The sequence below is a fragment of the Bos indicus genome, chromosome 29 (assembly GCF_029378745.1).
Source record: "Bos indicus isolate NIAB-ARS_2022 breed Sahiwal x Tharparkar chromosome 29, NIAB-ARS_B.indTharparkar_mat_pri_1.0, whole genome shotgun sequence".
In the NCBI taxonomy this organism is placed as follows: domain Eukaryota; kingdom Metazoa; phylum Chordata; class Mammalia; order Artiodactyla; family Bovidae; genus Bos; species Bos indicus.
The window spans coordinates 21,369,689-21,389,174 of record NC_091788.1 but is presented as its reverse complement, the minus strand read 5'-3'; the positions used below and the strand labels follow the sequence as shown (position 1 = coordinate 21,389,174).

Genomic DNA, 19,486 nt, shown 5'->3' with positions numbered 1-19,486 from the left:
GTCAAAAAACTGTTTTTGCTTTTTTTTTTTTTAATGGCAGAAACTTTATTTAATTTATTCTTCTTTAGAATGTACAGCAATTTTTACTCAACGGGATAAGGCTGGTACTGCCTCTTGCTCTTTTGTACCTTTGCCATCAGCATAGGGAGAACATGAAAGTAGATTCCACTGTGCTGGGAAGAGAGTGAGACATGGAGAGAGCAGAGCTGGTGGTCCCAGCTGAGCTCAGCCCATATCAGTCAAGTCCAGCTGAGCTCTACTTGTATGAGGGACTAGTATTTATAATATTCTGCTCATATTTTCTGATTGCTCATTATGCATCATTATTAGGGCCAGTTTATATCTCTGAGGTTCGTATTTCTCTATCTTTAAGATTGTCTAATGGTCTGGCTTTAAGCATAATCTTCAGACTTATCTTCAATGATTACATTTAACAAACATGTTAAAATCCATTTCAGTTGAATTCTTCTCTTCTAGGCTATTTGAATTCTCATCGCTTTTTCCCCCTTAGATATCGCATAAAGCATTCATAATTGAGGGTTGCCACACATGGTTTTCTGGCATTTCTCAAAGCTGGGTAGTTCTCTATATTTTACATAACAATTAATCATTCAACATACAGTCATAAGAAAACTCATGAAAAATTCTGATATTCTATAGCAAGAATTGGTAAACAAAGGCCATGGACCAAATGCAAGACTGTGCTTATGTTCATAGACAAAGTTTTATTGTAATGCAGTTACATTCATTTTTTTATGTGTGGTCTCTAATGGCTTTTGTACTCTGCATATAAGTTAAATAAAGAGGGTGACAATATATAGCCTTGACCTACACCTTTTCCTATTTGGAACCAGTCTGTTGTCCATTCTGAAGGAGATCAGCCCTGGGATTTCTTTGAAAGGAATGATGCTAAAGCTGAAACTCCAGTACTTTGGCCACCTCATGCGAAGAGTTGACTCATTGGGAAAGACTCTGATGCTGGGAGGGATTGGGGGCAGGAGTAGAAGGAGTAGAAGGAGTAGAAGGAGTAGAAGGAGTAGAGGATGAGATGGCTGGATGGCATCACTGACTCGATGGGCGTGGGTCTGGGTGAGCTCCAGGAGTTGGTGATGGACAGGGAGGCCTGGCATGCTGCGATTCCTGTCGCAAAGAGTCGGACACGACTGAGCAACTGATGTGATCTGATCTGATCTGTTGTTCCATGTCCAATTCTAACTGTGGCTTCCTGATCTACATACAGATTTCTCAAGAGGCAGATCAGGTGGTCTGGTATTCCCATCTCTTTCAGAATTTTCCACAGTTGATTGTGATCCACACAGTCAAAGGCTTTGGCATAGCCAATAAAGCAGAAATAGATGTTTTTCTGGAACTCTCTTGCTTTTTCCATGATCCAGCAGATGTTGGCAATTTGATCTCTGGTTCTTCTGCCTTTTCTAAAACCAGCTTGACCATCAGGAAGTTCACGGTTCACATATTGCTGAAGCCTGGCTTGGAGAATTTTGAGCATTACTTGACTAGTGTGTGAGATGAGTGCAATTGTGCAGTAGTTTGAGCATTCTTTGGCATTGCCTTTCTTTGGGATTGGAATGAAAACTGGCCTTTTCCAGTCCTGTGGCCACTGCTGAGTTTTCCAAATTTGCTGGCATATTGAGTGCAGCACTTTCACAGCATCATCTTTCAGGATTTGGAATAGCTCAACTGGAATTCCATCACCTCCACTAGCTTTGTTCATAGTGATGCTTTCTAAGGCCCACTTGACTTCACATTCCAGGATGTCTGCCTCTAGGTCAGTGATCACACCATCGTGATTATTTGGGTCATGAAGATCTTTTTTGTACAGTTCTTCTGTGTATTCTTGCCATCTCTTCTTAATATCTTCTGCTTCTGTTAGGTCCATACCATTTCTGTTCTTTATCGAGCCCATCTTTGCATGAAATGTTCCCTTGGTATCTCTGATTTTCTTGAAGAGATCTCTAGTCTTTCCCATTCTGTTGTTTTCCTCTATTTCTTTGCATTGATATCAAATATGAATATCCTCAGAGAAATATCAATAACCTCAGATATGCAGATGACACCACCCTTATGGCAGAAAGTGAAGAGGAACTAAAAAGCCTCTTGATGAAAGTGAAAGTGGAGAGTGAAAAAGTTGGCTAAAGCTCAACATTCAGAAAACAAAGATCATGGCATCCGGTCCCATCACTTCATGGGAAATAGATGGGGAAACAGTGGAAATAGTGTCAGACTTTATTTTTCTGGGCTCAAAACTCACTGCAGATGGTGACTGCACCCATGAAATTAAAAGATGCTTACTCCTTGGAAGGAAAGTTCTGACCAACCTAGATAGCATATTCAAAAGCAGAGACATTCCTTTGCCAACAAAGGTTCGTCTAGTCAAGGCTATGGTTTTTCCAGTGGTCATGTATGGATGTGAGAGTTGGACTGTGAAGAAGGCTGAGTGCCGAAGAATTGACGCTTTTGAACTGTGGTGTTGGAGAAGACTCTTGAGAGTCCCTTGGACTGCAAGGAGATCCAACCAGTCCCTTCTGAAGGAGATCAGCCCTGGGATTTCTTTGGAAGGAATGATGCTAAAGCTGAAACTCCAGTACTTTGGCCACCTCATGCCAAGAGTTGACTCACTGGAAGAGACTCTGATGCTGGGAGGGATTGGGGGCAAGACGAGAATGGGATGACAGAGGATGAGATGGCTGGATGGCATCACTGACTCGATGGACCTGAGTCTGAGTGAACTCCGGGAGTTGGTGATGGACAGGGAGGCCTGGCGTGCTGTGATTCATGGGGTTGCAAAGAGTCGGACACGACTGAGCGACTGATCTGATCTGATCTGAATGGCTTTTGTACTATAACAGCAGATTTCAATAGTTACAACAAACATATATGGCCTGCAAAACCTAAAATATTTATTAGCTTTTACCTCATGAAAGAAATCTGTTGAATCCTAGTCCATAGCATAATTCTAGTTACGATTTCAACACAATATTATTAAATTCATTTTTAAATGTCAGACATTATGTAGGACATCTTTATAACGAGAAGAAAGGGCAAACTGCATAGTCCATAAGCTCACAGTCTAATGAGTTAAACACTAAGTTACATGTTTTCATATATATAATCTCTTAAATCCCTGAAAGACATCTCTTGGTTGGTGGTACTATAAAAGAAGCTTAGTAGTGTTAAGTCACTTATCCATAAGCTTTTAGATAGTAACTGATAGTACCATAATGTTTATAATTTCAAATCTATTGCTTTTTCCATTGTGTCATGATACTAACTGCTTGGTTCAAATATTTTAGTACCAGAATGAGGTGAAATAGGAATCATTCTGACTGTTGGTTACTTCATTCCTGAGGAATAATCAACATATTTGTTAATCCTCACATTCTCCATTATTTTCTCATTCTTCACTTTTTAAAAATTGATTAAAAATGGTACTTACATATACATTATTAAATATAGAAAGAACTCTTTAAGACACAGAGAACTTAATAGTACACACTATAGACATGATCTCTGAGGTAGTTTGCAATAATCGTGGCAATTTTTCCCCTTTTCCTAAATCCTACCCTTGCCATATGATTTTGTTGTCCTTCTCAACAGAATACCAGAATATATTTGCCTGCCTCTCAAATCTTGGCACAGCTATGTAAGAAGAAAGATCCAGAATACAGTCACCATTGATGTTCCCTACTTCTGATAGGCTCTTTATTGTGTTTCTTAGAAATGTTTCACATTCGTGCTTCTTTGTTTAATAGCAAATTTTTCTTTTTATGTTTAACATGATATTTTTTTAAACTCTGAGCCTTGTTTCTTTTAATCATCCTGTAGTCATGGATGATGTCTTAAAGATGTTTGTATTCTTGTGTATAACTGACATAATTATGGCTTTCAGAGAATACAGGTTAAAGTTGATTTCCAGCTATGGAGAAATGTTGATATCAATGGCTAAATATTCAACCACTTTGCATGATGAGTTTTTATTGCTAGATCAGTACCTATAATTTATACCTATCTTTCAGTGTATGACTTATCCTTTACAGAAAAAGGACATGACTGAATGTAGGTAATAAACACAAATTTTTAAAAATAGGAAAAGTATAGGAAATGTTTGATATATGTATGGCAAACTCTGTGACTTGACACAGAAACTAAAATAATAAATACAATAATAAAATAAATAATAAAAGAGTTGCACACATATCACATATGAAACAAATTTTTAAAAGCTGTAAAAAGGTTAAAATATTTAGCTTTAAATATTTCTGGGAGATAATTCTTAAAATATAATGTTACCATAATAAAGGGATTAACCTCATGTTGGGTCATTTGGTACTCAAACAGGACATATATTTTGAAGCAAGAAAACCCTTGGTTCATATCTTTCTTCCATTACTCTGTGGCAATCTGTCCATAAAACAGGGGCACTGATCCTGATCTGGGACGATGTGGAGAGGAGTAAATGACATACTAGATGCAAAGTGCTGGCACATGGCAACAACAGAGTAAAAGTTAATCGCCGTCTTCAAATGTATTTCATAATTCAGGAGAGATATCAATATCACAAAGTCGTCATTAAAAGCGTAGGTGTACCCCAATGTTCATCGCAGCACTGTTTATAATAGCCAGGACATGGAAGCAACCTAGATGTCCATCAGCAGATGAATGGATAAGAAAGCAGTGGTACATATACACAATGGAGTATTACTCAGCCATTAAAAAGAATACATTTGAATCAGTTCTAATAAGGTGGATGAAACTGGAGCCTATTATACAGAGTGAAGTAAGCCAGAAGGAAAAACATCAATACAATATACTAACGCATATATATGGAATTTAGAAAGATAGTAACAATAACCCTGTATACGAGACAGCAAAAGAGACACTGATGTATAGAACAGTCTTATGGACTCTGTGGGAGAGGGAGAGGGTGGGAAGATTTGGGAGAATGACATTGAAACATGTAAAATATCATGTAAGAAACGAGTTGCCAGTCCAGGTTCGATGCACGATACTGGATGCTTGGGGCTAGTGCACTGGGACGATCCAGAGGGATGGTATGGGGAGGGAAGAGGGAGGACGGTTCAGGATGGGGGACACATGTATACCCGTGGCGGATTCATTTTAATATTTGGCAAAACTAATACAATTATGTAAAGTTTAAAAATAAAATAAAATAAAGAATGGGGGAGGGGCAAAGCTACAGGGATATATTGTATAACATGGGACATATAGCCAATATTTTATAATATCTATAAATGGAGTATAACCTTTAAAATATGAATCACTGCATTGTATACCTGTAATGCATGTAAAATTGTACAGCAATTATATTTCAACAAAAAATAAAACAATAAACTAGTAGGATATGAGAAAAAATAAAATAAAAGCGTAGGTGAAAAAGGAGTAGGGGACATGGGCAATGAGAAGTTAGTTCTGGTTTATAAAATGCTGGTTACCAGTGTTTTTGAATTTTAGCAAAACAAACTAGAGTGAAGCCTAATGTAAAATTGGTGAAATTTTACAAGTCTTTCTACCTGCTTTTACGAAGGTTAGTGCTGTAGTGCATTGCACTTGACAGGGGGCTGAATTTCTAAATGGGAACTAGTTACATTAAAACAAAGCAAGTTTTTGTCAGAATGACTCAGATTAACTTTGTTGTTTTTTCTTTGGTAATAAGTTTTGTAAGTTCTTGGCACATACAAGTAATATTAGATGCATAAGGCTTGAAGATAAGGAGAGCATTTTTATTTATTCCAACATTCAAAAATTGAAGGAGACTATATTTTATTGTCTGTTGGGGAGTATAATATGTTCTTATAGGGCACCAAAGTCATCTTGTAAGTTCTGAGGAATTCTTCAGAAGCCTCAATTTCCAGAACTACCTAGAATCTTACTACTTATAGTAGGATTTTGATTAATACCTTAACAGCTATAGAAATTTTGGCAAGACATTTGACCAATTTGTATTTCAATTTGATAACCTTTAACAGAGTTATATATAATAGGAGATTCAATCTCACAAAATTGTTGTAAGGTTGAAATGCAGCTCTATTTATTGTACTTAGAACAATACTTGGCACAGAGTGAGTGATTAATAATTTGTCAAATGTTGTCTCTTCCCTTGAAAAACAAAATAGATAAAATAGCTAATCCCTAATGTGAACTAAAATTTTCAAAGAAATTCTAATTATTTCCTTGCCTTTAACTTTCATGAAACATTTTACAGTTTCTGTGCTTTAAATTGCAAATTAGTTGTTTATTTAAATATTTCATATCAATTTAAATTTTCCATTCTATGAACATTTTATGAAATTTTTTATACAAATTTCATTCATTGTTTCTAATTTCATTCATTCACCTTATGGTGCTAACAATATATATAACCACAATGTCAAAATTATTATAATATATGTAAATAATACATTTTGTTTCAAATATCCTTGAAAGATGGTGGATTCTGTTTGAGTTTAATAATTATATTGCTTACACATGTTTTTCTTTACAGACAAATTTGCTTTACAGCATTTTTAAGTAAATGAAGGGGAAAAAGTGAGAAATATTTGTCATATTTAAAAGATGTTTTTGATTTTCATCTTTCCACCTACATTAATGCTAATGGCAAGAAAGGAGAAGAAAAAGAGTAAGAAAATGAGTAGAGAGGAAGAAAAAGCTCCCCAGGGACTTATTCAGCTTTGGTGAAACATGTAGGTCTCTCACCCAAGAAAGTCTGGGCAAATTTGAACAGATTTGGGTGGCTGGAAGATAGAAAAGCAATTCCAAAGTTGATGAGTTCCATCTTGTTTTCACATATTTGCTCTATTTTTGTTATTATTTATTTGTTTGTCTTTTACTGCTATTCTGCTGGGTATAACTCTGCCATATGTATTCCCTTGAATTCAGCTATTAAAGCCGCCATCCAGCACAGTGTCTCTTCTGCCTGTCAGCCCACAGACCCTTCTCAACCATCTTTTTTTCTCTGATTTCTTTGCATGATCTAGTACTAATCACACTTCCTCTGGTCAATATCTAAGCCCTCAGTTAATGCTTAACATTTTTAGCTACACTCTTTTACTGCCATTTATAGAGAAATTCAAGCATATTTGTATAACATATTACTAATAAAAATCTTTTACTATACAGTGTTATACATATCCATTTCCACTTTCAAACCCACTAGAGTGGCTCAAATGAATAACAATCTGCTTGCAGTACAGGAGACCCAGGTTTCATCTCTGGTTCAAGAAGATCCCCAGAGGAGGCAATGACAGCCCATGCCAGTATCTTGCCTGGAGAATTCCATGGGCAGAGGAGCCTTGTGGGCTAGAGTCTATGGGGTCACAAAGAGTCGGACATGACTGAGTGACTAACACTTTCCACTTTCAAACAAAACTTCCACTTTGTTCCAAAACTGGAGATGAAATTGTTGCAATGTCAAATTATTAGTTTGGTGAGGATGTCTCCAATAATATGAAGATTACCCTTAAAGGCCTTTTCAGGAAATGTTGATATGTTAGAATTTGGCCTTCATGCTTTATCTTTTAAAATGCACAGATTGAAGCTAGTAAGACTCACATTAAATGTCTGGACGTGTTTGTTTTATACATGCCATGGCAAATATCCTTTTATTCTGATATTTAGATATGAAGCAATCTGGAAAGGCAAAAAAAGACAAACACATAAAACCTTATATATAAAACTGTACAGATGATAAACTTTTCCTTCAATTTATATTACATTGAAATTAGAATCCAGTCTTAGAATTAAGTAATCAAAATGTATTTGTATTTTCATATTTAAATTATGGATATTAGAAAAACAACTTTCACCAAATTATTGAAATATTTGTAAAAAAATTTAATTTTATTATGTAATTGAGTCCATGGAATTTATTAGCCTCAGATCTTAGAGTGTCTCGGCTTATGTCTTTCATTTTTGTACTATATGATTTATTTTTGTTTGTCTTATTTTGTTTTGCTGGTTATGAATGTGGAGAGGATAAAATGTATTTGTTTCAGTGTTAAATGATGGTAATTAAAATTATGTTGAGAGACATTTCATAGACTGGCTCCCTGTTGAATTGTGTGGGGTAGAGTCGAAGCTGCTTCAAATTTAAAGTGTCACATTTCCATATTTATTAATCAGAAGTTTATATCTTACTTGGTTGTTTGTTTTTTCCCAGATAGCATAGTAAATCTTTGCAATTATAGGTATTAATCATCTGTCAATTGTGAGTGTGGGTAATTAACTCAAACTCTAAAATATTGGGTTGAAGTGCACAGTTTTTGAGAATCATAAGAAAAATAAAATAAAATGCTGATACATAGGTCAAGATGGAAATGCAACACCTTCTGAACACTTTTTGGGTATCAGAATGTTGGTTAAGAGGTGAAAATTCAAAGAGGAGGATCAGCTAACAGTTTTTATGTGGTTTTTATTAAGAGTATTTATTTGGGAAGTTTTATCTAAACTAGACTGTATTTATTGCCATACTTCTACTATAAATTAATAACATTGGTGGCTTAGACAGTAAAGAATCCACCTGTCAATGCAGGAGAACTGGGTTGGATCCCTGGGTCAGGAAGATCCCCTAGAGAAGGGAATGGCAACCCACTCCAGTATTCTTGCTTGGAGAATCTCAAGGACAGAGGAAGGAGCCTCTGTCCTCTGTCCTCTGGCGGGTTATAGTCCATAGGGTGGCAAAAAGTCGGATATGATTGAATGACCAACATTTTCACTTTCATCATGAGGTTATGAGCCTTATCTTCTTTTAAATTTCCTTACTATTCTAAAGGATCAGAAGTATGGACAAGGTATATCCTGAAATTTAAATTCTATCAACTCATCAAAACTTATTCACTATTTCTGGCCTTTCCCATGGAACCAATATACTCAGTTTCATAGATTCAAAACCACTAGTGAGAGTTCCTAGGGTCTCACATGAATGCTCAGGCAAATTTAAACGAAATTTTATCTTATGTTCATTTCTCATGATAAAATCTTAAAACAGAATAAAAGTATTTTTATCCCTCCTCCATCTATTTCCTTTCAATGAATTATTTTATTTCACAGAAATAAAACTTTACAGAAAGTAAGATGATAGGTGGTATTATATTATCCTGAATTGAAATGACCCCCTTATCCAGGATGACATCTTTTGACTACTTCCTTATCCATGAGCTTCTCATATATACATGCTTATGTCAAAGAGAAAAATGATTATTACAAGTTTTACATTTTGGAATTAATATTTATATATGATAGCTTCAATCTAAGTTTACTCTCTCATCTGGGATATATATTACACACAGAATATCTATTCTGTACAAAGACAAATCTCATAGCTGAATTTAAAAATGTAAAAGTAAAATAAGAAAATAAAAGGTGAATTTAAATATTCTTTAAACATATGGCCCACTAGCAGCTATCCATATATAAACTTAGTTTTACAGAGTAGAAAAATAAAAAAATTTAGATGTAATTGTGAAACACCAAGACACTATAAACTAAATAACTGATATGGAGGTTTCATTTGAATAATTTCTTTTCCAACCCCAAGGTTTATTATAATGAAAGTATTATGGTTAAAAAATACATTTGATTATCTACTGCATCACAGACTTCATGTTGTTTACTATTTTATACATCAGGAAAAGTTAAAATACAAAAACAAACTCAAAATAGTTTAAAGACCTAAATGAAAGATATGAAACCATATAACTCCTAGAATAGAACATAGGTAAAACATTCTCTGTCATATATCATAGCAATATATTCTTAGACCAATCTTCCAAAGCAAAATATATAAATGTAACATCTAAAAAATAAACAACTTAATCAAAAAATCAGCAGAAGACCTAAATAGAAGACATTTATTTCTAAAGAAGACATACAGATGGCCAACAGGCACATGAAAATGATCAACATTGTTAATTATTAGAGAAACCCAATCAAAACCACAATGAGCTAATACCTCATACAAGTCAGAAGGGCCATTATCAAAACATCTAAAAATAATAAATCCTGAGGCGAATGTGGAAAAAGGAAACCTTTCTAAACTGTTGGTGGAAATGTAAATTGGTGTAGCCATCATTGAAAGCAGTGTGGAGGTTCCTTAAAAAACTAACAATAGAGCTTTAATATGATATAGTAATTCCCACTCCTGGGTATATGGCTAGAAAAGATGAAACTCTTATTTTGAAATGATACTTGCACCACAAATAGCTAAGACCTGGAAACAACCCAAGTGACCCAAGTGCTCATCAACAGACAATTAGCTTAAGATACGGTATAAATATATATGCAATGAACTATTCAGTCAGTCATTTCAGTCACTCAGCCAGCTCTTTGCAATCCCATGAACTGTAGCACACCAGCTTTCCCCATCCATCATGAACTCCCAGAGCTTACTCAAACTCATGTCCATTGAGTCGGTGATGCCATCCAACCATCTCATCCTCTGTCGTCTCCTTCTCCTGCCTTCAATCTTTCCCAACATCAGGGTCTTTTTGAATGGGTCAGTTCTTCACATCAGGTGGCCAAAGTATTGGAGTTTCAACCTAGCATCAGTTCTTCCAATGAATATTCAGGATTGATATCCTTTAGGATTGAATGGTTTGATCTTCTTGCAGTCCAGGGGACTGTCAAGAGTCTTCTCCAACATCACAGTTCAAAAGAATCAATTCTTCAGTGCTCAGCTTTCTTTATGGTCCAACTCTCACATCCATACATGACTACTGGAAAAACCATAGCTTTAACTAGACGGACCTTTGTCAGCAAAGTAATGTCTCTGTTTTTTTAATATGCTATCTAGGTCGGTCAAAGCTTTTCTTCCAAGGAGCAAGCATCTTTTAATTTCATGGCTGCAGTCACCATCTGCAGTGATTTTGAGGCCCCCCAAAAGTAAAGTCTCACACTGTTTCCATTGTTTCCCCATCTATTTGCCATGAAGTGATGCGACCGGATGCTATGATCTTCGTTTTTTGAATGCTGAATTTTAAGCCAACTTTTTCACTTTCCTCTTTCACTTTCATCAAGAGACTCTTTAGTTCCTCTTCACTTTCTGCCATAAAGGTAGTGTCATCTGTGTATTTGAGATTATTGATGTTTCTCCAGGCAATCTTGATTCCAGTCGTGCTTCATCTAGCCCAGCGTTTCTCATGATGTACTCTGCAGATAAGTTAAATAAGCAGGGTGACAATATACAGCCTTGACATACTGCTTTCCCAATTTGGAACCAGTCTGTTGTTCCATGTCCGGTTCTAACTGTTACTTCTTAACCAGCATACAGATTTTTCAGGAGGCAGGTAGGGTGGTCTAGTATTCCCATCTCTTTAAGAATCTTCCAGTTTGTTGTGATCTACACAGTTAAAGACTTTGGTGTAGTCAATAAAGCAGAAGTAGATATTTTTCTGGAACTCTCTTGCTTTCATGGGCTACAGTCCATAGGGTCACAAAGAGTTGGATACGACTGAGTGACTGAACCATGTGTTGCCACACACACATGCATACATACATGTATATTATATATATATATATATATATATATATATATATATATATATTAACATTTTCCCTTAGCTGTACACTTAGCTGTACCAAGACTTCCCTGGTGGCTCAGATGGTAAAGCATCTGCCTACAATGTGGAAGACCCAGGTTTAATTCCTGGGCTGGGAAGATCTCTAGGAGACAGAAATAGCAACCCACTCCAGTACTCTTGACTGGAAAATCCCATGGATGGAGGAGCCTGGTAGGCTGCAGTCCATGGGGCTGCAAAGAGTCAGACACGACTGAGCAACTTCACTTTCACTTTAGCTGTACACTTGAGACTAATACAACACTGTAAATTATACTTCAATTAAAAAACAAAAGTTTTAACCATCAGATTAGTAATCATAGCTGTTACCTAGAACTAATTGTATCAATAATCCAAAATGTCAAAACACAGGAAAAGTAGATAAAATTATGGAACCATTGTGAGACCAATGTTGTTCTTCGGGTCTTTTTTCTACATTCAGATGCATTCTGGTTCAGGTTCAGACAGGACATCACCAAGCATTCAGGTGAGGCAATATTTACATCACTTTTCATTTATGTTATATCTCTTACACACCCCATCAGTTCCATAGCTCGTACAAGCTTTCTTGGGGTTTTATAAATCCACAAATTCCTGATTAATTTACAATAGCAACTTAGACCAAGTTCATCTTCATGAAAGAATTCTTTAGATAAAATCTCCCTAGTCTGTAGGTTTGACAAGCAATCTCTCATTAGCATTTTTAAAAGCAACTAGATCATTCCTTCTTCTCTCTTTTGGCAAAAGAGAGATACTAGGTTTCAGAACTGATAATATCTATTTCTTTTCTGCTATCAGTCTCCCAAATGAATAATAATACTCGCAGACAGAAGCACACCAAAGTCATTGGCCAAATTATGAAGATCCCTTACTTATTTGTTAGTACACTTGTTACTAAAACTAAAATTATTTTTAAAAACTTCATCAGAATAGCATAAATATCAGAGTAGAATGATATTTTATATATATATATATATATCAAATTAGTAAAATATACCTTTAAGTTTTCCCTTGTATGTTAGACAATTCTCAGGCTTCCCTTTCTGTAATATCAGGAAGACATTCTGAAACATATTTAATTTTAGAAAATTTGAAAATTAAAAGGTATACTTCCTATGGGTGTTTCTTCAACTAGGTAGTTGTTTTGTTTTGTTTTTAATTGAGATAGATTTGAAGTTCTAACTATTGTAAAGAGTGCATATAAATAAATATATTTATATATGGCAGATATTTTATAATAAAATATCTCAATTATGAGGTAACAACATCATTATATTTGCTTTTGCTTTCTTTTTGCTATTGCAAAGTGGCATGTCTAAAATGCACTAGCATTTTCTTCTCCTTAGATCACACCATTTTTATGTTTATGCCATGAGGGGAAAGAATAAGATGTATCTAAGACCAAAGAAAGCTGGCGATAGCTTAATAACTGAAAACTTATGAATATTAGTCCTTGTGTCTTGCTAGGAAATTCTAAAATCTCTGCTAGGAAAAACTAATATGAACACTAAACATTTGACCAGAAACACTCTAACTTTTATTACTGTGCTGTCAAATCTCCTATTTACATGCTGACTCAGATTCAATATTAACTGAAATAGAAGCTTCATCATTCTCTATTCTTTGAGTTAATTAAATATCTTGATTTCTGAAGAAGGCAAGCATTCCTGAGACAAGTATGACTGGCTTTTTAACTGGGCAGTAACAAGTACCTGCTATGTACTAAACAGCTTGCTAAAGCCTCAATAAATTCTGCTTATAAAATTACATCAGTTATCATTCATATTGGGAAACAGATATTATCAACACTGTTTCATAGATATTAAGGCTCATATCTTTCATATTTTAAGATCACTAAAATCAAGGTTAATCTCACAAGCAATGATATTTGGCTATCAATGTTGGCCCTGGGTCAGGTATAATGTGGTTGTTGATTCCAAAGCAGTAAAAGAAACTTCAAGAAAGCAATATCAAAACTTGCATATTTGGAGCACATCCTAGTAGTAATAAATAGTGAAGCACTGTTTTAATTTTAAGGAGCCAAAGGATTGTGGAAAGGGGAGATGGTGATCAAATATGTTTATAAACATTTTAAAAATCGAAATAAAATATTTTTCTAGGTTTACTTACTTTTGAAGTCAATTTAAGAGCTCAGTACCACTAAGTTTTAAATATTTTATACATTATCTTGAGACGTTATATTACCAATTCTATTAATGGCACAAAGGATATGTAAAAACAAGAGAATTAACCACTCTGAGTTGAAAATTAAGTTGGAAACACTTGACTCAATGTGGAAAAACAGGAACATTTAATCAATATGTTGCTTACATATTTCTTTTTATAGCTCTATGAGTGTTTTAGCAATAACACTTCTAATAAGGATTAAAAGTGTTCTTCTGATAAATATAAAATAAAAATTACTACAAATTAATTTTAGTTGTTTTTTTTTTTTTTCCTAGAGGTACAGCAAATGATAGAGTATCTTATAATCATAGGTTTTTCTGAATAGATAAAATAATGTGCTCCCATTTTATTGATGAGGGAGTTAGAGCTTTGAATGCTAAGCCACTAGCACCATATCCCATTACAAGCAGAGCTGAGATCTGAGTGCAAGTAGAGAATAGTTCATATAAACAAACTGTGAAAACTCAACTGTTGATGTACAAATTAACATAATTAAACCAACCTGGCATGAAGATTTAGTTGGCATATCAGACAAATTATTTGAGACAGCTGATGTTTGCTCCTGGGACAAGAATTCTATGATTCAGTTACACTGCAGCTGGAGGATAAAGAACAGACAAAAAGTTTGAGCTAAAAATTCTTGCTCTGTCCTTTGATCTTTGACATTAAACTCAATTGAGGTCTTGTGAAAAAGGTATGAAACTATCTCCAAATCTTCATCTGCCATATGTTTCCTCTACTTCATTCTTTCCTGTCTTATTAGAAATGTATATCATATATCCTAATCTAAGTGAAAAATTTATTGCATTTGACTGGATTTGATTTTATTTGATTTAATACAAAAAGTCTTATTTAAGAAATTTTCAAATCATTATCTTCTAAGCATGCTATTCACTTTCACTGGCTCTTCACATTTTCTAGTCCCCATACCAAGAGTCTTTTTCCTCTGATTCTTTCCTTTCAAAAAGCCTCATGTCTTCCTTGCTCTCTGCTCACCTTGATATGATCACCTTTCCTTTCTGTCTATATTTTACTAATATAATCACAAGTGCATATATTTAAGCATTCCTGCTCCCATGTTAACTAGTGAGTTCTACGTATAACACTATGTGTCCAGCATATTGTAGGTCCTTCGTAAGTCTTCAGTTCAATTCAGTTCAGTTCAGTCACTCAGTCGTGTCCGACTCTTCCTGAGCTCATGAATCACAGCACGCCAGGCCTCCCTGTCCATCACCAACTCCCGGAGTACACTCAAACTCAAGTCCATCAAGTCGGTGATGCCATCCAGCCACCTCATCCTCTGTCGTCCCCTTCTCCTCCTGCCCCCAATCCCTCCCAGCATCAGAGTCTTTTCCAATGAGTCAACTCTTCTCATGAGGTGACCAAAGTATTGGAGTTCCAGCTTTAGCATCAGTCCTTCCAATGAACACCCAGGACTGATCTCCTTTAGGACGGACTGGTTGGACCTCCTTGCAGTCCAAGGGACTCTCAGGAGTCTTCTCCAACACCACAGTTCTAAAGTGTCATAAGTCATCAGTGAATATTAAATGCAAAGGAAAATGCTGAAGGGGAATTTGTCCTATAAATTTGCTCTACATATTTTGTATAGTTGAATAAATCATCTAATACTAACAATAATATGAATCTTAAACAAATAAGGTAAAAGAAATCTTTGATGAAGTACTAAGAAAAATGCTCTTATCTGACACAAAGTAGAAATTCACGGACTTGGCAGAGAGATGAGGACATGCATTTTTCCACTGAAGCAATTTCTGGTCAAAAGTGGGAAGATTTTTCATTTATTTGAAAATATTAAGCCAAGACTGCAATTCAGTCCCCTTGGTTAACTCATCTTAGAAGAGGTTCCTGAGGGTCTGTAATTCACTTTAGATTCCTACTGTAACTTGATTAAAAATGTATTAGAGAACAGAGAATGATAAAAACGCTTCTTTTTATTTTCTTAGGCTCCAAAATCACTGCAGATGGTAACTGCAGCCATGAAATTAAAAGACACTTGCTCTTTGGAAGAAAAGCTATGATCAACCTAGATAACATGTTAAAAAGCAGAGACGTTACTTTGCCGACCAAGGTCTGTCTAGTCAAACCTATTTTTTAAATTAATTTATTTATTTTAATTGGAAGCTAGTTACTTTACAATATTGTAGTGGTTTTTGCCATACATTGACATGAATCAGCCATGGGTGCTATGGTTTTTCCAGTAGTCATGTGTGGATGTGAGCACTGGACTATAAAGAAAGTTGAGTGCTGAAGAATTGATGTTTTTGAATATGGTGTTGGAGAAGACTCTTGAGAGTCTCTTGGGCTGCAAGGACATCCAACCAGTCAATCCTAAGGGAAATCAGTCCTGAATATTTATTGGAAGGATCGATGCTGAAGCTGAAACTCCAATACTTTGGCCACCTGATGCAAAAAACTGACTCATTGGAAAAGACCCTGATGCTGGGAAAGATTGAAGGTGGGAGGAGAAGGGGACAACAGAGGATGAGATGGTTGGATGGCATCACCAGCTCAATGGACATTAGTTTGAGAAAGCTCTGGGAGTTGGTGATGGACAGGGAAGCCTGGTGTGCTTCAGTCCATGGGGTCGCAAAGAGTCGGACACAACTGAGTGACTGAACTGAACTGAACTGAATTGTTTACTGGAGAGACTGAGAGATTTCCTTCAGGAGCAAAGTGATGGAAATATACATTTGGCTTCCTACAGACCTTCAAAAGGCTATTTGGTATTGAACTCCATACATTCTCTTGTTCTTTGTCAACAGTGCATAAGAAACAGTGACATGTTCCACCAAATCTCAGAGATTAAAAAAATAGAGTTGACCTCTGAAATTTAAGCTAGTCAAACCTGCAGACAATAGTGTGAGATAGAAAATTTACTACCCCTGCTAGAAACACTATCTAGATTATTAAATTGAAAGAAACATGTTCTCAAAAGAAGTGACAGAGAATTAAGCTTAGATTATCCCTCATACCTGAATTTTCTCTACTTCTTTACTCATCACTAATGCATAGTTTTTCTATTTTGGCTTCCCAAAACTTCAATGGAATAAAAGTCAGTATGTATGAGAGTATGGATGGATCCTAGAATCCCCTTAGATCCTTATCTCATTCCAACGCAAGAATAAAGATTTACCTGAGACTCAGTAAATCCATCAGGTTAAAGTCTAATTGTGAGGACTGCTTGAATTGACCTTTCTTGGTGGAAATATCCCCTCTAACACACCACTGCTGTATCTGCTTTACCAACGTCTGGTTTTTTTTGATGTTTATCCTAAAAATTAATGTGACTATATCCTGTATATTTCATTCTTTTTCTTCCAAGGCACAAAAATTAGGAACGATCTTCATACAGTCTTTAAGATAGTCTTGTCCTCCTAGAATCCAAGACTTGAAAGTAGTATTACAAGAGGGCCAAAATTCAGCTATGACCATGTCTCCACAGTTATGAATATATTTTTCCATGTTTCCCTCACCAACAGAGAGCTTCCTTCCCTGGCTTGCTCTTTCAGTCACTTCAGTCATGTGTGACTCTTTTTGACCATATGGACTGTAGCCTGCCAGGCTCCTCTGTCCATGGGATTCTCCAGGCAAGAATACTGGAGTGGGTTCCCATGCCCTCCTCCAGGGGATCTTCCTGACCAAGGGATCAAACCTATGTCTATTTATGTCTCCTCCATTGACAGGCAGGTTGTTTTCTGTTTTTTGTTTTTTGTTTTTTTTTTGTAAATTTATTTATTTTAATTGGAGGCTAATTACTTTACAATATTGTAGTGGTTTCTGCCATACATTCACATGAATCAGCCATGGGTGTACATGTGTCCCCCATTCTGAACCCCCTCCCACCTCCCTCCCTATCCCGTCCCTCAGGGTCATCCCACTGCACCAGCCCTGAGCGCCCTGTCTCATGCATTGAACCTGGACCGGCCATCTATTTCATATATGGTAATATACATGTTTCAATGCTATTCTCTCAAATCATCCCACCTTCACCTTCTCCCACAGAGTCCAAAAGTCTGTTCTTTACATCTGTGTCTCTTTTGCTGTCTCGCATACAGGGTCATCATTACCATCTTTCTGAATTCCATATGCATTAATATACTGTATTGGTGTTTTTCTTTCTGGCTTACTTCACTCTGCACAATAAGCTCCAGTTTCATCCACCTCATTAGAACTGATTCAAATGTATTCTTTTTAAAGGGTGAGTAATACTCCATTGTGTATATGTACCACTGCTTTCTTATCCATTCATCTGCTGATGGACATCTAGGTTGCTTCCATGTCCTGGCTATTATAAACAGTGCTGCAATGAACATTGGGGTACATGTGTCTCCTTCAATTCTGGTTTCCTCAGTATGTATGCACAGCAGCAGGATTGCTGGGTCATAAGGCAGTTCTATTTCCAGTTTTTTAAGGAATCCCTACACTGTTCTCCATAGTGGCTGTACTAGTTTGCATTCCCACCAACAGTATAAGAGGGTTCCCTTTTCTTTGCACCCTCTCCATCATTTATTGCTTGTAGGCTTTATGATAGCAGCCATTCTGACCTGTGTGAGATGGTACTCATTGTGGTTTTGATTTGCATTTCTCTGATAATGAGTGATGTTGAGCATCTTTTCATGTGTTTGTTAGCAATATGTATGTCTTCTTTGGAGAAATGTCTGTTTAGTTCTTCGGCCCATTTATAGCAGGGTCCTCTATGACCCACCTCCCAGAGTAATGGAAATAAAAGCAAAAATAAATAAATGGGACCTAATTAAACTTAAAGGCTTTTGCACAACGAAGGAAACTATAAGTAAGGTGAAAAGACAGCCTTCAGAATGGGATAAAATAATAGCAAACAAAGCAATTGAAAAAGAATTAATCTCAAAAATATACAAGCAGCTCATGCAGCTCAATTCCAGAAAAATAAACAACCCAATCAAAAAATGGGCCAAAGAACTAGACAGACAGTTTCTTTATGACTAGCACCACCTAAAGTTTACGTGTTACAAATTGTCATATCATTTAAGAAATTCACTTATCAGACTCATAGAATCAAAAGTTAAAAGAAACCATACAGCAGTTCTAATTTAACTTTCCATCTGAATATTTAATCACACTGAATATCTTCAAGTTGAAATTGAGGCTTGACTACCTTGAGAAGCTAATTACCAAGTCACCTTTTTGAGCAAGCTCTGAATGTAAAAATGTATACCTCTATAGAGCTTCCAATACCTGTTACCAGGTCAGGATTTTGGTTACACAGAGGGTTAGACCTCTTTCTGCGAATGTACTTCCCCAGGCTTAACTTTGTCTGTTTTTCAGTTTGCTCCTTACATTTTGACATATCTCCAGCTTAACAGGCTTCCATTGAATACATTTCATGCTATCTACCCTTGGAAGGACAGTTATGACCAACCTAGATAGTATATCAAAGAAGCAGAGATATTACTTTGCCAAAAAGGTCCATCTAGTCAAGGCTACGGTTTTGCCAGTAGTCATGTATGGATGTGAGAATTGTACTGTGAAGAAAGGTGAGTGCCAAAGAATTGATGCTTCTGAACTGTGGTGTTGGAGAAGACTCTTGTGAGTCCCTTGGACTGCAAGGAGATCCAACCAGTCCATCCTAAAGGAGATGAGTCCAGGGTGTTTATTGGAAGGACTGATGCTGAGGCTGAAGCTCCAATACTTTGGCCACCTCATGCGAAGAG

At 36.1% G+C, this 19,486-nt stretch overlaps 1 pseudogene; it reads right to left on the bottom strand.

Annotated features, from left to right (window-relative positions):
- Nucleotides 1–19,122, bottom strand: part of LOC109554009 (serine/arginine-rich splicing factor 3-like) — a 179,691-nt pseudogene extending 160,569 nt beyond the window's left edge.
- Nucleotides 19,123–19,486: the final 364 nt, after the last annotated feature.